At 42.2% G+C, this 21,005-nt stretch overlaps 1 long non-coding RNA gene and 2 pseudogenes across 3 annotated transcripts; all 3 read right to left on the reverse strand.

Annotated features, from left to right (window-relative positions):
* Positions 1-767: 767 nt before the first annotated feature.
* LOC103707662 (L-type lectin-domain containing receptor kinase SIT2 pseudogene) lies at positions 768-2,991 on the reverse strand (annotated as a pseudogene). The gene has a single exon (XR_015967130.2). The product of XR_015967130.2 is annotated as an L-type lectin-domain containing receptor kinase SIT2 pseudogene (transcript).
* A 1,697-nt stretch (positions 2,992-4,688) lies between these two features.
* LOC103707661 (L-type lectin-domain containing receptor kinase SIT2 pseudogene) lies at positions 4,689-6,961 on the reverse strand (annotated as a pseudogene). The gene has a single exon (XR_015967131.2). The product of XR_015967131.2 is annotated as an L-type lectin-domain containing receptor kinase SIT2 pseudogene (transcript).
* An 11,798-nt stretch (positions 6,962-18,759) lies between these two features.
* LOC149753093 (uncharacterized) lies at positions 18,760-19,870 on the reverse strand. Its single transcript, XR_016395839.1, has 2 exons — positions 19,008-19,870; positions 18,760-18,923 (listed from the first exon to the last, which is right to left on the reverse strand). It is a non-coding gene; the product is annotated as an uncharacterized LOC149753093 (long non-coding RNA).
* Between the last annotated feature and the right edge of the window lie 1,135 nt (positions 19,871-21,005).

Here is a 21,005-nt window from a genome sequence, read left to right on the forward strand (position 1 = left end):
ACCATGGCCTACAACTATCTGTTGGTGGTCTTTGTCGATGGAAGTAATTTTACTAGTAAAGTGGTCGCACACTAATGTCATGATGTCACAAATAATCCTCAATAGAAGGTTAGGTGATTTTGGCCTGGATATATCATGGGATCATAGGACTAATCCTCAAACTATCAATGTGGCTGGAACCACGAGCTGTATTGATCCAGATTCCAGAGCTGACAAGAACTTAGAAGTCGGCAACTATGGCTCATGTCTTCTCCTCTGGAGTTTTTCTTCTGGATGTTGCTTATCACTATCCCTCAAAACAAATGTTCTTCTGAAATTTTGTCATGGGCATGGGCATTACTCTTTCAAGATTCACTGTAGTTCAACTAGTTCCCTTCAATATTGAGTAGACATTTATTTTTCTCCATTTTCTTTATGACCAACCTAGAAAAGATAAAATCTTCAAGTCCATTCTTGGGATAAAATCTGCAAGTCCATCTCGATGAACAAGCAAAAGCTCTTTACTTCAAGTTATTTACAAAACCATTTCCCTTTTTTTTGAGGTAAATTACGAAATCATCTCCTTAACGTGAAGCCTAATAGAATTGATTCTCCGATTTTGCTTTTGTTGCAGAGGTTGCAAGCGCTAAAGAGAAGAGTCTCATCTCTCTCTACATGAAAACAGAGGAAAAATACCACCTATGTGCTTCACCACCAAGGGCCACAGAATTGGTATATGATAGATTTAAATATGTAAGTTCACTGCATCTATAATTAGCTAAACCAGATTTTTATGAACCCTGGCTTGGAATTCAAATGGCATACACAGGCTGCCATCAAGGATGGTAGGCAATGTTACTTGACAGAATGCTAATAATACAATGTTCTAAATCCAATTTCCATCTAAAAAAATTAAAAGAGATACAGCATTGCATCAGCGACCTCCTGAAAGCATAGAGCTTACAAATGCAGATGATGGATAGGATGAAATGTTATCATCAAAGCCTTCATCAGTGAAGAACTCCATGATGCTATCACTCAGATAACTGGGCGAAAATTCTGGCAGGGGAACATGGCCATCCAGTATCTGCATCGCTTGCCGCATGCTCGGCCTTGCCGCAGGCAACGGGTGACAACAGAGCAGCCCCAGTTTCAACATTAATTCCATTTCCTCCGCTGGATATTCTCCTGCCAGTCTCCGATCGCATGATTCGAGGAGCTCTCCTCTTTTCCAATTTCCCACCACCCAATCCACCAACAGCTCCTCCTCTTCCGGTGCTGTTAGGTCCAGCGGCCTCCTTCCACAGGCAACCTCAAGAAGGAAAACTCCGAAAGCGAAGACATCGGTGCCGGTGGTCGCCTTGCCGGTTCTTGTGAGTTCTGGTGCAATATAGCCCAAAGTTCCGACGACATGAGTGGTATGAGGATCTGTCCCATGATCATATAATCTGGCCAGGCCAAAGTCACCGAGCCTCCCATTCAGCTCACAGTCTAGCAACACGTTGCTGGCCTTGATATCTCTGTGAATCACTACCTTCTCCCAGCCTTGATGCAGATATAGCAGTCCCGAGGCCACACCTTTGATGATCTGAAGCCTCCGACGCCAGTCAAGGATGAACCCATCCTTGTTGAAGAGGAGCTTGTCGAGGCTGCCATTAGGCATGAACTCGTAGACCAGAAGAAGCTCGCCGTTGCGCCGGCGGCAATATCCTAGAAGTTGCACCAGATTTCGATGCCGGAGTTGGCCTATGCTCACAATCTCGGCTATGAACTCCCTCATCCCTTGTCTAGACTCATGGGAAACTCTCTTGACAGCAACTTCCATGTTGGAAGCGGGCAAGGTTCCTCTGTAGACCCGGCCGAAGCCTCCAGAGCCAAGAAGTTCTTTGTCCGCGAAACCCTTGGTCGCCATGTACAAGTCCTTGTACGAGAACCGGTGTGGCCCATACTGAAGCTCCCAATCCTCAATCAACTCTGCAAACTTCCTCTTCCTTATCACCATGAAAGTTGCAAGGGCGACAGCCGTTAATACAATCGCAGATAGTGAAGATGGCAACAAAGCTCTCAGATAGTTTGTTTTCTTCTCGAGGTTTCTCCGTCGAGGAAGTGAAGGTAGACTTGACAGGTTGAGGTCATCGGCTCTTCCATCAGTCTTCAGACTCCAACCTAGAATATAATGGGATGATCGACTAATACCTTGAGATCCACTGAAGCCCACAAACATGGGATCCAACATGATGCTCGAGAGATTGATAGTTGAAGACAGGAGAGGATGATTGGGTTTTGATGTTCCCAGAGGAGACAACGTGACGTTAAGTTGCATTTTGATGCCATCGTAGTCTACCCAAACTTGCATGGGTTCGCCACTGACGAGGCTTAGGCTCTTCAATTCGTTGCCCTGGTCGCTGAAATAGCCTGCTGTAGAGGATTTGTTGGATATTAAGCTATTGACATCAATTCCGACATGGTTGTCATTGATGTCTTCGAATTCAGGGTCGAGTATTGTGTCGAACTCGACTGCAACGATATGGTTAGATGGATCACCATTGTCGCTCGAGTTAAAGAGGCCCAGATACTGAACTCCTAGAGCTGTGGAGAGGTCATTGGATGGGGAGATGAAGAAGGCAAAGCCATGGCTACTGAACCCACTGTATTCGGTGACTATCCCAAAGACAAAGGTGGTGGAGAAGGTGAGGACGGTAGCGGTCGGAGATGGCCGGAAATGGAGGGGAACAGGGTAGAAGGCATGGCCCTTGGTTTGGTCTGTGGTATTGGTCAGTCTCAGCAGTCCTTCCGGCGTCACCACTGCAGCGCCGTCCCGACTTAGGTTTGCACCGATGAATCCGTTGAAGGTGAAGCCATCTTCACTCGAGGCTGTAAACCTTAGGAGGAGAAGCCAGATCACAAGCTTTAGAAACATTGCAGTGCAGGAAACAAGAAGCCAGGACCTGTCTTTGATTGGATATAATATTTTCGAGAGAAGATGGGCTCAAGGAGCCCCAAATGTTGTTTTTATTTGTTAGGTGAAACCATTTACGTTTGTTAAAAAAATCATTGACATATGCTACTGCATCTTCGGAAGTCCTAACTAGGGGAATGAGGTCGGCGTATTTGTAGAATAATGATGCTTGCTTGAGTCATCCCAAAATTGTCAAGATTCCAGTAGGCCAAGTTGTCTTCAAAAGAGCAATATTTTTGTTTCAAAACCATACAAAAAAAGTAGGGACAACTCAAGACCTCACCAGTATATACTAAGGGAAGTCTCCATCGAAGTCTCCATCATTAATAAATTTACGATGACTTTTTGGCCGATAGTTTGTCACTTATGACGATCTTGGTCTACAGTAGCTTTGTTTTTCAAAGCGTTCGCATTGACAAAATCGGAGTTAGTCACGGATGCCATGTTTCTTGAGGTGCAGTGTAGGTAGTTGGGTTAAGTTGACAACCAATCCAAGCCTGAGATGACTTTCCAGCGTCCAGACCCAACCTTCTCTTCCTATTTTATTCAGCACAATGACTTTAAACATTTCATTAGAGATAAACTAAATACCAACGGAATTCATGCTTATCTCCAAAATTTCATCCCAAATACAATTAAATGTGTTTAAGCTAGATTCAACTGAGAACTTAAATCATGAAGTATGAATTAAGTTTGGTTTCTTACCTTCCATCAAGAAAAAAAAAAGCTTGAGTTTTACCTAGTTGAGACATTGGGAGTCCTACAAAGAAGAAGAATTTAGTTTCTGATTGGACCTGAGTTAGGTGCTCTGTTATGAAAATTCTGTTTGACATTTGTGTGACATCAATTGCCCAAATTCTAAATATGAGCCAGCCCCAATTCATGTTGGTTTGACATTGTTTAAACCATACCCAACCCAAGTTAATTTATGTTCATCCAGCCCTACTAGAGCCAAAAATATGAGCAAGGTTTCAAGTCAATCTAGCCCAAGTTGTGTCAAGTCTACAAGCACCTATAAAAAAGAATAGGTGTTTTTAAGTTTTTGAAGCCTACAACCCTATGGTCACAGAGATTTTTCTCCCCGGCTCCTTTTTCTTCTTTTATTTATTTTTTTTAAAATGAACCATGAAGTCCTTTAGCTAACAGGATGCTGCAACTTCTTGGAAATGGCCGTACGTGTCTTACATGGATGCCACATTTCTTCCTATCATTTTTCCGGATCATGGTCAACTAGGGGTAGGTCCTAATTGGATGGGAATCCCAGATGCAGACATTTTTGGCTTTGGCTATCCTGCATGACATACCCAAACTAGTAGCATCAATTTTTTTTTTTCCATTAGTAGTAGTGTCTGTGGTTGCTTGCATTCATGTTTGTATAGGACCAGTAATCAATCCGATCTTATGTCGAATAGGTTATTAATAATGTTCGTATATTATCTATCATAATATATTAATTAATAGATATAGTATATTCACTATATCTTATTGATTAATTTATAAATATTTGTTATAGTTTTAGATTATTCTTGATATGTTTTGATCTGAAAAAACTTGATGCAGCTGTAGTGCCATGCGCTTGCATTTGGACATGCGTGTGTCTCTGCGTATAACTTGATCATTTACCTGTAGCAAAAAAAAATCAAAGAGCCAAGGAAGATCTTTTGGGCACCTATTCTTGGAATCCTAGAAACAACATAACCTCCCATATGGCTAAACATATATATTGTCACAACGTTCAGCAATTCATATGTCAAAGTAGCTTGGTGATTCATAAAATCCATGTCTCTTAAAAGCACAAGATGTTTTGCCAACTGAACCAAACTAGGTCAGTTGGCACCCTCCTAATTCATTAACAGAGTTCGATTGACACTTGACAGTGAATTCTACTCAATCATCTGCCTTCAGACTGAACTGAAGCAGTTCCTATTGATCAACCACCAGCTCCGGCATTGGAAGGACACCATCTAGTATCTGTATCACATTCCTCATGCTAGGCCTTGCAGCTGGTGACGGGTGCGAGCAAAGCAGCCCCAGCTTCAACACTAGCTCGACTTCCTCGACTACGTATCGACCTTGCAATCTCCAGTCCACAACACCGAGAATAGCTCCTCTTCGCCAATTCTTCATGACCCAGTCGACCAATACTGTCTCCTCCTTTGATGCTCTCGGTTCGATTGGCCTTCGTCCGCAAGCAACCTCGAGAAGGAAAGCTCCAAAAGCAAACACATCAGTGCTCGTAGTCACCTTCCCTCTCTTGGTGAGCTCCGGTGCGAGATAGCCCATTGTTCCCACCGCAATGGTGCTTCTTGGATCGCTCCCATGATCGTATAGCCTTGCGAGCCCAAAATCTCCTAGTTTACCGTTCAATTCATCGTCTAGCAGTACGTTGCTGGCTTTGATGTCTCGATGGACGATGACCTGCTCGCACTCTTCATGCAAGTACAGGAGGCCGAGAGCGACGCCGTTGATGATCCGAAGCCTTTGAGCCCAATCCAGGATGGATTTCTTCTGGTCGAACAGAAGCTTGTCGAGGCTGCCATTGGGCATGAATTCATATACCAGCAGTAATTCCCCCTTGCGCCGGCAGTAACCCAGGAGCTGGACCAGGCTGCGATGCCGGAGCTGACCGATGCTCGTGATCTCAGCTACAAACTCCCTCACCCCCTGCTTGGATTCATGGGAGACCCTTTTGACAGCAACTTCAGTATTAGAAGTGCGTAGGACCCCTTTGTAGACCCTCCCAAAGCCTCCTACTCCAAGAAGGCCGCTGTCTTTGAAGCCGTGGGTGGCTCTGTAGAGATCTCTGTATGAGAACCTATGAGTTCCATATTCAAGTTCCCAGTCCTCAAGAATCTCTGCAAACTTGTTCTTCCTTCTCACGACAAAAAGAACAATAGCCGCAGTTACTAAGAAGAACACCAACACCAATATGGGGATCCAAATAGCCATACCCCTTGGCCTCCGTTTGGATTTGCTCCGAGGGAGATGTGGCAGCTTGGAGTAATCTAGTGGCTGAGCAATCCCATCCAACTTGAAGCTCCACCCAAGAATGTAGTGAGATGCTTGAACCGTGCCGGTAGATGCTGAGAAGCCCGCATACATGCGGTCGAAGAATACGCTGGAAAGGTTGATATTTGAAGACAAGATAGGATGATTTGGTTTAGGTGCTTTGAAAGGAGACAACGTTACATTAAGCTGCATTGCTTTACCATCGTAGTCGATCCAAACTTGCATTGGTTCGCCACTCATGAGGGTAAGGTTCCTAAACTTGCCATCATTTGTGAAATAGCCGGCATAATAGGACTCGGTGGAAACCAAGCTATCGATGTCGATTCCTACATGATTGTCGTTGATGTCTTTGAATTCAGGGTTGAAGGATGTGTCGAGCTCAACTGCAGCAATATGGTTTGATAAGTTGCCATTGTTACTGGGGTTGAAGAGGCCCAAGTACTGGCTATGTGTGGCTCCAGAGAGATTTTTGGAAGGAGAGAGAACGAAGGCCATCCCCATGCCACCTAGTGGATATCCCGGGACGATTGCAAACACGAATGTCGTAGAGAAGGAGATGACGCTGCCGATTTGAGAATTTTTGAAGAGAAGCGAAGTGGGATGGAAGGCATGGCCCGTCGCATGCATCGTGAGGTTGGTCAGTCTCAGGAGACCATTGGGCATCACTGATGCTACTCCGTCGGAGCTCAGATTAGCACCTTGGAAGCCATTGAAGGTAAATTCGCCATCTATTGAAGCTGAAACTTCTAGGAAGAGAACACAGACCACCAGAGTCTCCAGAAAGATACTTGGCATTAGTTTTTTCCTGTGTTCTTGGACACCCATAAATCTTCTTTGTTAGGGGAAGAAGAGATTGCTCAGCAAGGAAAGAATCTGGTGTTGGATATGAGATCCAGAGGCTGGGTTGATAATGCCGTCTCTCCTGATCCTGATGACGATTTAGAAGTCGGACTATAGACTTCAAAACACAAGCAGTAAAACTTTGCACCAGAAGTCAGCAGATTGCCGCGACGAGTCCTCAGAGAGTTGGTTAGCCGCTGTAACACGGTATTTGGGTGGGTACGAGTGTGGCATTGCAATTGGATGGAAGAGTTTTGCTTTCTGAATGACCTCAGTATGATGGGAACATGTTAAATGTCGTTTGCATATATACAATGTTTCTAAATCTTGGGATGGTCTTGTTTTTAAAGATTGAAAACGACCACATTTTTTTTTGTTTTTATTTCAGAAATGTGCGGACTATGTGAGCAGTCTGGATTCGATTTTTTATTTGGATGGCAAAGAAGTGGGAAAGAGGCTCTACAGAAGAAAGAGTTGAGTCATTCTCTAGGTTGTTTCAATTTCATTCAAGGAATGGCCAAATTTTTGGCTTTCAAGCCACCTCACTTTTCATCAGCAAAGGAAACGGGACAAGAACACCATAGCACATGAGTCGGATCGAGTCGGATCCTAAATATGGACTCAGATCCGATCCGGTTGAAAATCGGGTCGGATCGAGTCCATGCCTATAAATTTTGACTTGACGGATCATTCGGGTCGGATTCGATCGGGTTCGGATTTACATATTTTTATATTCAAAGTTCCACTATATAATAGTAAAAAACTGACCCCAGAAAAAATAGATCGGGTCGGATCCGGATTCGGATCAAAATTGGGTGGACCCAACCCGATCCAAAAAGTAGAATAAGTTCAAATTTAGAATCAGACCCGGTCTCGCGGGTTCTAAAATTCGGATCGGGTTGGATCTTATGTGGTTCGGGTCGGGTTACAAATCGATCCGACCCATTTGCAGCCCTAGGAAAGATAGAGGGAGAACCATCGGAGAAGGTGACTCGTCCGAGTTATTGGGTTATTGGGAGCAAGGTGAGCCGAGCCGGGTTCACAACTCGGCAATCGAGCATTTAAGGCTGGAGTTGACCCCCACCGGAAATAGGGGTTCTGTGAACCTGGCTGTTGGGAACGGACGAGCGGGACGGCTCGTTCCCCCACGGCACCCATCAATTTCTCTCCTCAGGTGTTGACGCCGATCCTTGTAAATTTGAAATCTGGGTCACTAAAGGTGCTGGCTAAGCCTGCTCAGAACGATCTTTGGGTTGGGCTTCTTTCTCTGGGCCTCGACATTCGGATCCCTTTTGCCCAGAAGCCGAACTGGCCCAATTTCCACGCCGCCCACGCTCGCCAACTCTTTGTAGCTCGGCCCATCATGCAGAGAAGGGTCCAACCTCAGACCTGCCGGGATCAAACCATGCAATCCGGCCTTTCCCCTTTTTTTTTTTTTTTTTTTTTTTTTTTTTTGATGAAACAAAAGGGGTAGGGGGGAGGAAGGGACAAGCCCACCCCCGCGTAGCAGCCCCACTGGGCCCCCGCCCCGCCAGGAGAATGTTCGATGCGGGCAGAAATGGCCGTGTGTTGGGCACCCCGACCGGTTTTACTCATACCCTCCCCACCCGTAGGCCCGGCTCAGCTACTCCTCTGAGCTCTGGCTCGAGTCCCACGTGTGAGTACGTCACACCCGGCACCACCCCGGCTACTAGCGGTTCAAGAGCGGTCCTATACCACAAGTCCAAGCAGTGGCCAAAGTAGTGAGCTCCGGTCCACAATTTAATCGTCGCCGCAGCGATTCGAACTTGAGACCTTGTGGTTAGAATTGCTGCCCAGTACCACTAGGCTACCACCATGCAATCCGGCCTTTCCCCTTTGCAGTGAAGCTAGAAGCAGAGCTCCTTCCACTGGTATTGATGCCCCTTTCTCTCCTGTGTCTTCCTCCCACCCTCCCAGCACTGTTTCGGCAAGAATTGAGCCACACTCCAAGATGAATGGCAGCTGAAACCTCCTCGCCGCCAATGGTGGACCCTTCAGCGTTAGTCTCTCCAGGCTACGGCAAACCTGCACCGGCTAGCGTCTTCTTCACCTTTACCCGCATCGGAGTCTCCTCGGGGTCGGGGTAAACGGGCCCAAAGGATGAAAGCCCTTCATGGAGTCAAGATAGCAACAGCCAAGCTTCTCCTGGCAAAGAAGAAGAAAGGTGGCACTAGCAAGCCTCCTGTACCCCCGTCGGACGCCGAGCAGAGATCTGGCAACGAGGTCCATCCGCATGCTTGCTCGAAGAGTCTCCAGTTTGAGGTTGCTAAGTCTCACTTGCTCTTGAAATCTGTTGACCCAGAGGCTTTCTGGGGTGAAGATATTGGATTCTGAAGTTGAGAACATTGTTAAAATCATCCATTGCATGGAGGAGAGCAGAGCCTCTTTAAGCTCAGTTTAGTCGTCTATTGTATCCTGGGTGAGGTTGTTATGGACCTAAGTTGGAAGCTATTATGATGCCCCCAGTTTGTTTGTACTTAGTAGAAGGATCCCTCCTGTCCCTGTGGGGGGTGGATATGAGTCTCTACGTATGTTGCTCCCACTCTTTCTGGTTTTCGGTCATTATGCTTCCTACGTTTGTTTGGATATCAATGTTGTCTTGGCCTTTCAATTATGACTATTATTTGTTGGAATGTCCATGGTATTGGGGAGCCAGTGAAAAGGGAATGGTTAGTGTATCAAAAAAGAAAAAAAAAAAGAAAAAAGAGGGGGAATGGTTAGAGATTGTGTTTTTTTTTTTTTTTTTGGTAAAATCGGCATTTCATATAGCTCTTACGTGGATATAACCTGCCAAGTCAAAAGAAAGAAAATGATACAAGAAAGAAGAAATATCAGCGGCCCTAGTTCAGATAAACTCTTCGAAGTGCTGAGCAACGAAGGAGCCAATCAAATCTACAGCTCTATTTGTTTTTCGACACATATGTGCTGCCTGGAAGGACTCTATCTCTCTGACCAATCTGCAAGTCTCACGAATCAGCAGTGGCCATCCCCAACCCCCGGTGTGCTTCAGTCATTACCGAGAGAAAAAATCGACAAATGGCTATTAGGGGATGCGGTTGGCTCTGCAGTGGGCATTCTTATAGTTGGAATGAAGCAGGGTTTGAGGTCATTAAAAGTGAAATTAACAGGTTCTTGGTCACGGTTCCGTGGATGGATAGAAAGCTCGAAGCATCTTGGACCTTCACTTGTGTGTATGGGCCGACAGAGCATAATCTCAAGACTTCCTTAATTTTGGCACGAACTCAAACACATCAAAATGTCTTTACCTGGTCCGTGGATTGTGGGGGGTGATTTTAAACATTTCAATGACTCGCTCCTATCAAGATTAGCAGATGTTCTTGTATGGAAGTTCATCAAGAGTGGCATTTGTTCTGTTGACTCATGTTATAGATTCGCTAACAATGGTGGTGTTGTCTGCCCCTTCTCCATAGTTTTCTGGACAAGGATTTCACAGCTGTAAAGACTTTCTGCAGGAAGATTAGAGTCCAATTTGCCGGTTGTCTTGTACTTTTTTTTTTTTTTTTTGGTTTCTTTCTCTTCTTTCTTTTCCTCTTCCTCTCCATATAAACTCTCTCTACTCTACTCAGCAATAAATTCCTTCAGCCACACTGTGCCTATTGACTCCTCAAAAAAATAGAAATAATTAAAATGGAAGAAGGAGATAAGCAGGTCCAAACACGACAAAGTTCGGCCGGACAATACGAGAAAAAGAAGCCCTAACCATCCCCTCTCTGATCAATGCTCTGATATTAATAGTACTGTTTTAGTCGTTTCCATCTCTCCTTCATAGTAACACCGCAAGGGTATAATAAAATTATGAATTACAATGACAGAGAAAATACCAAAATATTAAAATAAAATGTATTAATTTAAAAAAATCCATTCCATTTCGATTCTTATTCCTTTTTCTTAAAATGAGTTTATAAGGTCACCAGCATTCCGGACCCAGTACAAGAAGGCCCACTTCCATCCGGAACGGACAAGGATTGATTGCGAAGTAGTTGGTGCGTTGTTGGCTGCAGTTCAGCCCTGGTCAGGGGCTGGTTCTCATTTGTGTGTAGCCCACTAGCCTTTTTTATTTGAACCCTATAATCCAATAGCCTTGGATTGCACTATCAAAACGAAAAGATTTACAGCACATACAAGAGGCAAGATCATTCGAGGAAATGATGTTCATATACTTAACAAACAAAGTTAATTTAGCTGTAAATAACAAGCCAACAATACATATAATATGGTAGTAGATTGCCTCAAGAGAAACAGAACAGTGACATTTTAACCATATGGAGATTAAACAAGGGTACTTAGAATAAGATTTTGATTTACTCACCAATGGATTGAACTAATTCGACAGTCACTAAGGAAGGATACAGCATAATGTTGTAATTACCAGACTCTTCACTTGGGATTGACACCAAGCTGCAAGCAATTGGATCAATATGTGATAGCTCAGGGAGGGTGTGAGGCCCAATAGTCCCACATCGGAAAGACTCGTTGCAGAGCCTGGGCATATGAGGCGGGTGTCTCCTAATCCTACAGACGCGTTTTGGGTGGAAAACAAAACCGGGGAGGGGTGAAGGACGCTTGCGTGAAGCCCCAGAACCGGACAATATCTGGCAGGGGAGCCCCGTGTTCCCCCCTCATGTGGCCCCCACGTGGGCACTAGGTGCCTCTCGTGCCTCGCAGAGACGGGGGCGTGACATTTGGTATCAGAGCCAAGGACGACTCTTGTCCGATGGTGGGAAGGGTGTAAGGCCCAATAGTCCCACATTGGAAAGACTCGTTTCAGAGCCTGGGCATATGAGGCGGGTGTCTCCTAATCCTGCAGACGCGTTTTGGGTGGAAAACAAAACCGGGGAGGGGTGAAGGACGCTTGCGTGAAGCCCCAGAACCGGACAATATCTGGCAGGGGAGCCCCGTGTTCCCCCCTCATGTGGCCCCCACGTGGGCACTAGGTGCCTCTCGTGCCTCGCAGAGACGGGGGCGTGACAGAGGGGAACATCACACTCCAAGAATTGTGTCACTTGCCTCATGCTCGGCCTAGCTGCAGGCATGGGGTGTGAACAAAGTAATCCAAGCTTCAAAACCAGCTCCATTTCTTCTGCTCTTGGGTTGCTTGTCTCAAGGAGAGGTCCCCTTTGCCAATTCTTAAACACCCAATCCACCAAAATCTGCTCCTCTGCTTGTTCACTTGGCTCGATTGGCCTTCTCCCACAAGCAACCTCAAGGACAAGTGCTCCAAATGCAAACACATCAGACCTAGTGGTGGCCTTGCTGGTCTTAGAAAGCTCTGGTGCAATATAGCCCCATAGTTCCAACGACATGGGTGGTTCGGGGATCAGTCCCATGATCATATAATCTAGCTAGGCCAAAATCACCTAGCCTTCCATTAAATTCGCTATCGAGCAATACATTACTAGCTTTGATGTCTCTGTGAATCACTTGAAGATCCAGAAGAAGCAGAGCATCATCGAGGCTACTGTAGATCTTGAAAGTTAGAAGAACCTCATCTTTGAAATTTGGTTCAGAAGCTAGGATTGCAGATCTAATCTCATCCAAGCCTCTACCCTCTCGATTGGTTCAGAAAGATATTAAGTTGAAGATTACCAAGTTGTGTACCTTCAAATTCGCCATAATTGAGATGCATATTGACGAGGTAAGTTGTGAAGTAGTTTTTTTGGATGTTTGTCAGGTTATCCTTGGAAGCATGTACTTTTGGAAGTCGAGATCTACCTTCTGTAGAATTTTTATTTTTTATCTATTTTTGGAGATCTAGTCTTATTTGAATTAGAAGAGAAATTCAACCCAAATTGTATAAGGTAGAACCTCACTAGTATTATAAATAGAGGCTATGTATCTTAGTTTAGAAGATAAGAAAAAGAGACATAAGCCCTACTTTCAAAATTCCTTCATTTTTGTTTTAAATTTATTTTGAGAGAAAATTCATCCTTTTTTTGGGATCTGATCATATTACTTGCCTTTCTTTTATATTGATGTATAGTAAGGAGCTTTTGTGGACATTGATCTTCAACCGAGCTGCAATCTCAAAGGCAAGTAGAAGCATTTTCACTACAATCACAGATTCTCTCTTTTTGGCACAAAAAGATAGTGCATCGTCTACAAAATGAAAACTTTTAATATTTAAAAAACAAAGTTCGCAACCGATGCCTTCAATTAGACAAATGGCCCTAGCCCACCTGCGAAGTTTAGATAGCACGTTAGCGACAAGAATAGATATGGCAAGAGATAGCCGATGGAAAGGAGTTCACATATCGGGATACGTAAGTCATGGAATATACACGTTGCAATTACTCTTATCATAGGGACTATAAAAAGATGACTCGAATAATTTTGCTTGGACATCCATCCACCCAATACTCTAAATAACAAAAAGAGGAGCAATGATTTTGGACTAAGTTCAATTAATTAACAAATTGAGGCATGTAAAGTCATGAGATCAAATTCAATGCACTGCACATAGAATGTGATGTTGAGCTGGGGCCAATGGAAAATGATCTGCCTTGCAATCGTATCACTCCGCTTATACAACTGGATTGCGACCGTGTTCGAATCGCATTGGCTGTGGTCATATCGATTGACACCTGGGGCCCAGCTTAGGTACTAAAGACATATGGTTGGTCCGATCCAACTCATTGCCTCCGAGACATAAGGGACGGAACAACTAATGCTGAATACATCCAACTTTCATGACCTCCAAAACCTCCAAGAAAGCCACATCATATGGATGCTGATGTGACATCAAGTGCAGGGCATCAGAAGAGGGATGATGGGTTTGGATGTGATACAGGCCGACCAAAGCTGCTTCGGGCGTTGCAAGATGTACTGTTATGTACGTCACATGGTGTATATTCCGTTGGGTAGTTATATGTCTTCATGATCAAATGATGCATTAGCTGTAAGAATCCGAGCGGACGTGTGTTTAGTCTCGCATCGATTATTTATTAGGTACATATTGGATACTTATACAGAATCAAGGAATCCAAATAATACCTTCCGACTAGCCATTTTGGATAAGGTTTGAGTTGTTAAGCAGACTCAGCCCATAACCTATGTGGAATAGGAGACACTGTAACACGAATCTATTGGGGCAAACCATGAGTCGATCGAAATGTTTGTGATTAAATTTAAATAGATTTAAAGTTTTAGCCTGACGAGGACATCAAGGCTTGAACGGGAGGAGTATGTGAGGATCCGAGTGGGCGTGTGTTTAGTCTCACATCGGTTATTCGCAGGATAGACCTTGGATACTTATGCAGAATTAAGGAATTCGAATAATACCTTCCACCTAGCCATTTTGGGTGAGATTCTGAGTTGTTACATTAGCTATTCAAAATTATACTGCTATCTATGGTGTAAATTGCATGCAGCGAAAAATTCGATCCAATGATATATGGCAAAAAAAAATTTGCATCGGACCATGAAACTAAGCATATCTCTAATATTTTGTGGAGAAACGCATGGGTGGTGAATTGGATGTGCTTCAGGGATAATGGCGATTGAAAACATCCGGCCGCAACATTGAAACATATGAATATAATCTTTCAAGAATGTCTAGAGCATGCAATTACATCCATTTTTCACGCCAAACACCATTTTATGTAATCTAACTTGAATAATGCTAGCAGGAAACCGGAGCATGCGACTCCGCATGCAACTAAATTTAAGCAAAATCTCTTGTTCTGTGCTCGTATATTGTGGGGACAATTTCCCTTAAATATTTCTTCCTAGTTTCCCCATGTAATAACCCCAACCAACATATGCAGTTTCTTCGATCAGAAGAAACTACAAGTGAAATGGCACATGGCGCATGCAAGAAGATGATGAACACAAATGAATCAAGAAATGATTCAATTTTTTGCTAGCTTAGTACACAAGGGACAACTCAACAGTAACATCCCGATTAGCTTATGATCGGCGAGCCTGAAATGAAATAAGAAGCAATGCTCTAAATTAATTCTCACCATCTTCGATGTGGTCTGCATCACATCACCGCCTATCGCAATCACAATTAGCAGATGGAATGGTAGACTTGGGAGACACCGTCACCATCCTCCAGTCCAATTGGATGCTATTCAACACATCCATCTGTCCATGTATCATACCATCAGATTTATTAGTTCTATTTTTTTTTTTTTTTTTTTTTTTGAGGCAAAACCATCCGGTCTTTATTAGAAAAAGAGGAGTTTATAGAAATTATTTATAAAAAATTTACAAGCAAAAAAAAATATAAAAGAGCAATAAATTTTTTTACAAAAGATAGTGGTATGTAAGTAGACATGTTAAGCTATTCAACAAGCTAAACAATGTTATAAGTGATTTGAAAGATCTCTGTATCTTCAATGTACAACTATATGAGCTCTGTATCCTGATGTAAGTCAGTTTTTTTCTAAATGATAGATCAACATCTCTCAACACACGACGCCAATGTTGCAAGGTTATTCTAAAATTTGAAATGATGATCAACTAGATTCTTTGAATACAAATGCTTTCAATTGAATAAGATTAATAAGATTTTCTACAAAATACAATAAATAAAACATGATTTCTTTAAGAAAATCCGATCATTTCACTTCTTCCGTATTTTTCAATAAATTGCTGCAATCAACTAATTTGCAGGTTTTCTCATTGGTTGTTGGTGCAATATATTGCAATCAAAACCTCTTTTTATCATCTTTTCCTTTCACTTATCTTGCCAACATGTTAGGTTATTGGTGCAATTCACAGAAATGGATTATTCAAAGCATGCGCTGTCAACACTATATTAATTGGTTAAAGATAGGGAACAATTTTAAGCTGCAGAGTCCCTTGATATTAAATTTTCCTGAAAAGAGAACTTGGATATTTAAATAGGTTATTTGCAATGCTGGCCGCGTTACGCCACCCTGTCTTTCTCACCAGCCTCTCTCATTGGTTCTCTCTTTTATACGACCTTTGGCTGCTTGTTAACATAATCCGCATGAATCCAAGAAATATGGGATGGAATGTATGCTTGCAGTTTGATCCCTTGCCTTGAGTTGGGGAATTCGCAAGGAGGCAAAGATGGTATCCTTTGAGGGGCTAATGATTTTGTTGGTGTACTGTTCTTTGTTCTGGTCGGGTGCATGTACTTTTTTTATCTTGCTTTGGACTTCAATCCTTATTATGATTTTTTGCACATAAAAAAAGAGAGAGAAAGATACCTTGGCCAACTAGCTATAAGGCATTACCTTAAACTTCACTTGTGGAGGTGTAACAATTCAGGACCTCATCTAAGATGGCTAGTCGGAAGGTATTATTTGAGTTTCTTGATCCTGTATAAGTACCCAAGATTTATCTAGCAAATAACCGATATGAGACTAAATATATGTCCACACGGATTCTTGCAGGAGGCTCAATTGATATCAGCATCTTGACCACCACAAATAACTCATAATAGTGGCAACTAGAAAAGATAGAATGGATCAGTTGAATCCACATTCTCCGGAATGTGCTGATGAAATTGGTATCATAGAACAAATGATTGAAGAAAACTAGGGTGCAAATGTCCCTAGCTTGTTTAAACACCTACAGTCTTACAATACGTGGACAATGGGTGATGTTTTGCAAGACTTGTTTGTTTCAAGTTCAAATTCCAGAAAATCTCAAATCTCTGTCACCTTTTTGCTCCAAAAAGAAACAAATAGTAAAAAAATTGCCAAAGAATCTTTCCTAAGGGAATCGCTTGGCAAAAAAAAAGAAAAAGAAAATCTTATCAGGAATACTAATCTTGTTATCATCCATTGGACTGTTTAAACTATAGCCTAGTTCAACAATTTACATTCTTTGGATTCAAGTTCATAATTCTAATTGGCTCCCCCGTAATAAATGAGGTTCCTTGAGTTAGGATGGACATTTATATGAATTAATTCATAAATTCCAATATTACAAATAGTCTTCAGGCCCTATAATGCTGGGATTGCAACTTATTGCTTAAATAGCTTTCATGAGTCGCACTAAAAGATCACATCAATCACTTCTTCACATGTGACAGACCGATTTTTTTGTGCCAAGCAAACCCATTGACCCCTCTCTGCTTTTCTCGAGCGAACCCACCGCCACTTGATCTATTCAAGCAACCAAATTTTACATATAAATCCATATTTAATTATTTCCTGTATAATACCAAACCAAATTGCAAACCCTTCAGGCTTATGAATTTACAGGTCACTTGTAGTAAAGAAATTAATTATTATGATCCGAAGATAAAGCTTTATAGTAATGAACTGATTCATAGGTGGTGGGGTTTTGCTATTAATTGAAGTCCAACACCATCTGAAGCAGTTCCCACTCTCCTCCATGCAGAGTCCCTCAACTCCAACTTGGTTTTATTTTTCTTTGTATTTAACTTTGGGGCAGTTGGATGACAGCAATGTAAACATAATCTGCAAGATCTGAATAATCATAAATATTTGAATTTATTTACTTGCCGTAAGTAATTGCATAGAGGGAGACCCTTGAGTTTATCTTTTCATCAAAGATAAGAGAGTTATAACTTCTAGGTTGCCATATTCTAAAGAAATAACATTTGGAGTAGGGAATTTATCTTTTAAAAATATTGTTTAGGCCCCTGTTATATATGTACGCATGGGAAGATTTTTTTTTTTTTTTTGTTTTTCAAAGACTTGCAAACATTGCTTAGTAGTTTCACCATTAACCATCTATAATAATCATCTCATGTCATGTGATAAGAAAATTGTTGCCTCATAAGATACGCATATCGATCTTATAGTGTTTATGTATTTTAGTTTGGTGGAGGAGTACGAGAACATATCTGATAGATGATGGGGTCCATATGATACACCTACCATGGAAGGTAGGTCTCACAAGGCACTGCATCTTAGGTGGGATGAACGATTTGAAGAGGGTTTTTTTTCCCCTCTAAATAGATTATTTCGCAAACTCAACTACTGACTCTACATAAATAAATAATTTATCTTTTCTGAAGATACAATATAAATAAATAATTTATGCTCATTCAAACCTACGTTCACTATCCAAACAACTGTACTGTTTATATGACCTACCATTTGATCAGCTATAGAATCTTCAAATAATTAGTGCATATATTTTAGGCGGATAGCTCCTAGATAAATAATCAAACACTGATAAGGTAGCAATCATCTTATTTTCAATATGGAAAATGCTTTGACTCACGAAAAACCTTTCTCGACCGTTGGACTCCCTGTTTTTTTTTTTAATTTTATTTTAAGTTTTGGTAAATATTTTATTCATGACAAACCATCTACTATTGTTTATGGTGCTGAAAAACTGGATTTACACCTACTGCAGAAAGATTATTAGGTGAGCATATCGGCACCCTTTCGGTTTATCAAACAGGCCATATAATTTCGAGCAAGCCTGCCAAACGCCACACCTCAAAAATGTTGGGAATAAACTGTCCCAAAAAATTTTAAATCTATAATACTCTATTTCAACAAATAATAGGCAGAAATAGGCTTAGAGAAAATAAATAGAGAAAGTGGAAAAATGGAACCCGAGATGCTGAGGCGTGGTATGTTGGTCACTTTCCTTGAAGTAGATTTCGCCGCCTTACAGTGCACTAGGCTTAGATGGCGTTCTACTCCTGAGATACAACAGCCTCTCGCACTGTTCCTTTTGCCTCAATGATTTGCATGGATCAAAGAAGCCTTCGAACCCAGAATCAGTATGCAGCAAGCTCGTTGATTGAAAGAAAAATAGCAAACAGGGAGAATAGAAGTTCTCTGCTTTCAAATTATATATATCTATCCTGTCTAATCCGAAGAGGTCTATTTATAGACTTCTTCGGGACAGACGCGACCCAAAACCGATCCAACGGTCAAAACCGGTAAGAAAGTTTGAAAAAACACTGGGAGTATAGCCAGCGGATGCGAGGTCGGTTGCGAAGAGGTGCTAACGAGGAAGCGACGTGGCTCCTCGTGCTATGGGTGCGAGGCACGGCCCACGCACCTCTTGGCTCATCGTACCCGTTGTCCGACCTCGGCTCCTCTGGGCTCATCACACCTGTGGTCCGACCTCGGCCTCGGCTCTTCGCGCTTCAGTTGAGGTGGGTCGGACGAGCACAGGCACACAGAACCTCGGACGAGCAGGGCCGAGCGAGCACAGGCACAGCGCAAAGAGTCTCAGACGAGCAGGTCGGACGAGCACAGGCGCACATAACCTCGGACGAGCAGGGGCAGGGCCCAGCGAGCACAAGCACATGCGCAAAGAACCTTGGCTCGGACAAGCACAGGCACAGCTCGGCTGCAGAGAATCTCGGCTCGGATAAGCATAGGCACAGAGAACCTCGGCTCGGACAAGCACAGGCCCAACGAGCACAAGAGAACCGAGCTCGGCTCGGACAAGCACAGGCCCAACGAGCACAAGAGAACCGAGCTTTACGTAATAGAAATAAAAAGGAGGGAACGGGGAATCGAACTTGTTATCTCATCCCCACCCAAACAACGCACCAACCACCAAGCCAAACTCCCTTGTTAACATATATGTATAATATATATATTTTAAGTATGAAAACTTTTAATCATTATTTAATAAAAATCTAACATTCCCCCACCTGATTAAAATGTTTTCAAAACTTTATAAAATAAAAAATAGTCAAACCGGGCTTGTTTATGTCACGACTTCAATAAAGGTAGCTTGCGGCTTTGAACCTTTACCTAGTGAAAGTATATTTTCATCTGAAAGGTATAGTGGTAGCTAAAAAGCTTTGAACCAAATCCTTTGGTTCAGATTTCTATATACTTCACCCATGACAAATGCAAATACTGGGTTCATTATAGGTGGTGCCTTTTCTGGCCTTATGCACCAATATCTCAGTTTCATGAGTGCTCTAGGGGTTAAACCCTTATCCCCATAGACTGCGGCCACACAGTCACACTCACATAGGTGAGTCCTCCAAGGGTGCTCGCAGCACAGCGCCTTGCCATAGACTCGGACTCATTCAGAGTTTTAAACTCTTCCGTATACCTCTGCTGTATTTAGCACTCACATCACAGGGAGAGACCAAATGACATAAAGTCATTTTATAATAGTGCTAACTAATCATTAAACAACTTGTTTTTTCCATTGAACCTTTTATCTTGGGATCTCCAGTCAGAATAGGTTGGGTTGCCATTGTCAATGATTCCTTATGGGTTTCAGTCCCATCCCCTTTGATGTTTCTATGACTTTGCTTTTAGCCAGTCCTTTAGTTAAAGGATCTGCTAGGTTATCTTTAGATCCAACTAATTCCAAAGTTATGATACCATTTTTAATTAGGTATCTAATAGTCTTATGTCTCACACTAATGTGTCTTCTGTTTCTCTTGTTATACTCAGTATTTCTACAAGTATTAATTGCAGCTTCATTATCACATAACAAAGAGATAGCAGGTATAGGCTTTTCCATAATAGGTATTTCAGACATAAGATTCTTAAACCATTCTGCTTCTTGACTTGCAGAATCTAAGGCTACAATCTCAGCCTCCATAGTGGATCTTGTGATCACAGTTTGTTTGGATGATCTCCAAGCAACAGCTGCACCACCCAACATGAATATGTATCCACTAGTTCCTTTTCGATCCACTGAATCAGTGATCCAACTAGCATCACTGTATCCTTCAAGTACAGTGGGAAATCTTGAGTAATGTAAACCATAATATATTGTACCTCTCAAGTATCTAAGTACTCTATCCAGTGCTTCCCAGTGACTAAGACTAGGGCAACTATTAAACCTACTAAGCTTTCCTATAGCATAAGAAATGTCAGGTCTACTTGTATTTGCAACATACATCAGTGTCCCAATAATTTGAGCATATTTCTCTTGGGCCACTGGATCACCTTTATTGCACTTCAAGTTCAAACCATGCTCATAAGGTGTACTCACTGGTTTACAGTTGTACTTATCAAATTTCTTCAATATTTTCTCAATATATTGTGATTGATCAAAAATTATACCATCAGGTATTCTGGTAATCCTGTTACCAAGAATTACCTCTGCCTGACCTAAATCTTTCATATCAAAATTATTAGACAAGAAAGTTTTGATATCAGTCACCATATTCATATCAGTACCAAAAATTAAAATATCATCAACATATAAACACAATATAATACATGAATCATTTTCTAACTTTGAATATAAGCACTTATCTGATTCATTTGCTTTAAAGCCATAAGAA

This window comes from Phoenix dactylifera, chromosome 7, assembly GCF_051530095.1.
Source record: "Phoenix dactylifera cultivar Ajwa chromosome 7, Ajwa_hap1_PhDact_Kaust_v1.1, whole genome shotgun sequence".
Taxonomy (NCBI): Eukaryota; Viridiplantae; Streptophyta; class Magnoliopsida; order Arecales; family Arecaceae; genus Phoenix; species Phoenix dactylifera.